At 48.5% G+C, this 3,824-nt stretch overlaps 1 pseudogene; it reads left to right on the forward strand.

Moving 5' to 3' along the window:
- Window positions 1-2,221: 2,221 nt before the first annotated feature.
- LOC132422153 (pygopus homolog 2-like) lies at window positions 2,222-3,346 on the forward strand (annotated as a pseudogene).
- Window positions 3,347-3,824: the final 478 nt, after the last annotated feature.

The following is a 3,824-nucleotide window of genomic DNA, read 5'->3' on the forward strand; positions in this document are numbered from 1 at the left end:
AGATCCCACATGCCGCGGAGCAACTAAGCCCGTGTGCCACAACTACTGAGCCTGAGTGCCACAACTACTGAAGCCCGCACACCTAGAGCCCGTGCTCCGCAACAAGAAGCCACTGCAACGAGAAGCCCGCACACTGCAATGAAGAGTAGCCCCTGCTCGCCGCAACAAGAGAAAGCCCGTACACAGCAATGAAGACCTAACGCAGCCAAAAATAAATAAATATATTTATTATTTAAAAATTTTTTTTAAATTAAAAATTAAAAAACAATATACTTTGTTAATGGGTATTGCAAATACTTGTGTTCAAATGTATCCTGTCCTACAAAAGTCTGATAATTTAATTGTATATTCAAAGATATAAAACAATTAAGTCCACTAGCATCAACAACCATTTAGGAAACCAATAATAAGTGTTGTTTGAAAGCAGAGTAACCCAGATGTCCTAAACTACTTAACATAAAATTTCAGGCCCTTCAAAATCAGCCACAGAACACTACTCTTCTTCAGCCTTATACCTTTTCACATTTCAGTGATTACACATTTAGCTCCCTTTATCAGAAATAATTCCCTCTCTTAAAATTCTAATTCGAAAAGATACACACACCCTAATGTTCATAGCAGCAATATTTACAACAGCCAAGACATGAAAGCAACCTAAATGTGCATCAACAGATGAATGAATAAAGAAGATGTGGTACATATATACAATGGAATATATCAGCCACAAAAAAAGAATGAAACAATGCCACTTACAGCAACATGGATGGACCTAGAGATTAGCACACCAAGTGAAGTTAAGTCAGAGAGAGAATGACAAATATCATACGGTATCGCTTATATGTGGAATCTAAAATATGATACTAATGAACTTATTTACAAAACAGAAATAGATGCACAGACAAAGAAAACAAACTTATGGTTACCAAAGGGGAAAAGGAGGGGAAGGATAAATTAGGAGTTTGGAATTCACAGATAAAAACTATATACAAAATAGATAAACAACAAGGTCCTACTGTATAGCACAGGGAACTATATTCAATATCTTATAATAACCTATAATAGAAAAGAATATGAAAAAGAATATACATATGTAACTGAATCACTTTGCTGTACTATACTTCAATAAAATAAATAAATAAGAAATAATTCCCTCTCTTACTGTAGAACATCATTATACACTGGGATTTATCATATGGTAGTATAAAATATTTGTTTGAATGGCTCTCTCTCCCAACTGACCACCATATGAATTCCTTGAAGGCAGGAACTGACTTGATTCATTTTTTTTCTTTTTTTTTTGGCCACACCTTGCAGCCTGTGGGATCCTAGTTCCCCAACCAGGAACTGAACCCAGGCCCTCGGCAGGGAAAGCACGGAGTGCCAACCGCTGGACCACCAGGGAATTCCCTTGATTCATTTTTACATGCCCAGTACCTGAAAAATAGTAGGTGCTGAAGCAACATGATGCTTTTGGAGTCCAAAACATCATTATGGAAAACTGTGTTTTAATCCTAGGCTCAATCACTTAATTTTGCAGTTTCCTTATATGTAAATGAGGGATAAACACCTTGCAGGATTGTTGAGAAACTAAAAGATACCCATAAAGTGACTAACCCAGTGCCTGGCACATAGAAGGCACTGTAATATGTGTTCAGTAAATGTTAGCTGAATTGATCTTTCTCTACAGCTCTTTCCACTTATATATTTACTCAAAATATTTCCAGACTTCTCAAAATTTAAACCACTACCTTGTTCCTTTTTACTCTTTCCTATATACCAGAATTTAAATATAACCACTGCTATAAAAATAAAGGATTTTACAGTGTATTCAGGCAATTAATGCATTTGAGGGCAGTAAGTTCAATTTTTTTTCCAGAAATAAAATATCCTAAGGAATGGGAACTAAAGTACAGGGCATTCAGCTTTATTGTCTCTTCTATTTCTCACCAAAAGAGAAAAACAAAAAAGTTTCAATATTTATAAGACTAAGAAGGGATGAGCATAATTCTGCCTTAACATACATTTCTGTGGGCCGCGAGGCTGCTCGGGCGGCGAGGCTGGGCGAGCGCGCAGTTGGCGCTGGGGCTCGCCGCCCCCGCCTCGCCGCACCTCGGCTTGCTGCCGCGCAGGGGCCTGCGCCGCCCCTGTCTCCCCTTCCGGGCCAGGGTGCAACCCCAGGGCGCGTCCGTCCCCGCCGCCGCTGGCTCCGGTCCCCCACTCCATGGCCGCCTCGGCGCCGCCCCCACCAGACAAGCTGGAGGGAGGTGGAGGCCCGCACCGGCCCCTGCACCACCCAGCATGACGGAGTTTGCGTCACCCCCGACTCCCATGGTGGATCACCTGGTTGCATCCGACCCTTCTGAGGATGACTTCGGAGCCCCTAAGGTGGGGGTCGCAACCCCTCCATTCCTGGGCAGTCCTGTCCCCTTTGGGGGCTTCCGTGTACAGGGGTGCATGGCAGGCCAGGTACCCCCAGGCTGTGACACTGGGGGTAGAGGAGGCCCCCAGCTTCTTCCTCAACAGCGCTCCCTTTCCCTCCCAACCCCATGGGCCCTGCTTTCAACATGCCCCCCCAGGGCCCCGGCTACCCTCCCCCAGGCAACATGAACTCTCCCAGCCAGCCCTTCAACCAGCCTCTGGGTCAAACTTCAGCCCGCCTGGTGGGCAGATGATGCCAGGCCCCGTGGGGGGATGTGGCTGCACAATCTCACCCACCATGGGACAGCCTCCAGAGGGGAGCTGGGCCCCCCTTCTGCCCCCCAACGCTTTGCCTAGCTAGGGGCACCTTTTGGCCCTTCTCCTCTCCAGAGACCTGGTCAGGTACTCCCCAGCTTGCGCCCCCAACACAGGTCCCTTCCCTGGTCCTGACCCTGGCTTTCCTGGCCCTGGTGGTGAGGATGGGGGGAAGCCCTTAAATGCACCTGCTCCCACTGCTTTTCGCCAGGAGCCCCACTCAGGCTCCCCAGCTGCCGCTGTTAATGGAAATCAGCCCAGTTTTCCCCCAAACAGCAGTGGGCGGGGTTGGGGCACCCCGGATGCCAATAGCCTGCCACCCCCTGGCAAGACAAGTGCGAGCTCAGGGCCCCAGCCTCCCCCAGGCCTGGTATATCCATGTGGTGCCTGTCGGAGAGAAGTGAACGACGACCAAGATGCCATTCTGTGTGAGGCTTCCTGCCAGAAGTGGTTCCACCGCGAGTGCACGGGCATGACTGAGAGCGCCTATGGGTTGCTGACCACTGAGGCCTCTGCTGTCTGGGCCTGCGATCTCTGCCTCAAGACCAAGGAGATCCAGTCCGTCTATATCCGCAAAGGCATGGGGCAGCTGGTGGCTGCTAACGATGGGTGATGCTGGCGAGGTACCCAGGAAGTGCATACATTCCTCCCTGCTCTTCCAGGGTGGTTGTTTTCTGTCTGGCTCTTGGTCCTTGTTTCCACTGGCTTCCCATCCCCATGGGGCAGAAACACAATGGCTCCTGGGGGCAGAAAAGGAACTGAGACGGGCAGGCAGAAGAGCCTGGATTGCTCACTTTTCTGGAAACTTACATGTTGAGATCTACAGAGGTCCAGGAAACCAAAGCCCTGCCAAGCAGAGCCATTTTTGGTGGCTGTCTCTGGAGGCCTAGGGGTGTGACTGCAACAGAAAAGAGGCTGGAGGAAGACCTGAAGGGCAGGGGTGCCCCTCTACAGATGATGGATGCCCCCAACACCTGTGCCTAACACTCCTATCTAGCCCCCCAGCCCCAGCCTTAGTTTTTGGAGTCCAGTATTAAAGGTTTCTGGCCAGAGGAGTTGGGCCAGAACTCCAGTTGGGCCCATCTCTGCAG

Source organism: Delphinus delphis, chromosome 3 (assembly GCF_949987515.2).
Source record: "Delphinus delphis chromosome 3, mDelDel1.2, whole genome shotgun sequence".
Taxonomy (NCBI): domain Eukaryota; kingdom Metazoa; phylum Chordata; class Mammalia; order Artiodactyla; family Delphinidae; genus Delphinus; species Delphinus delphis.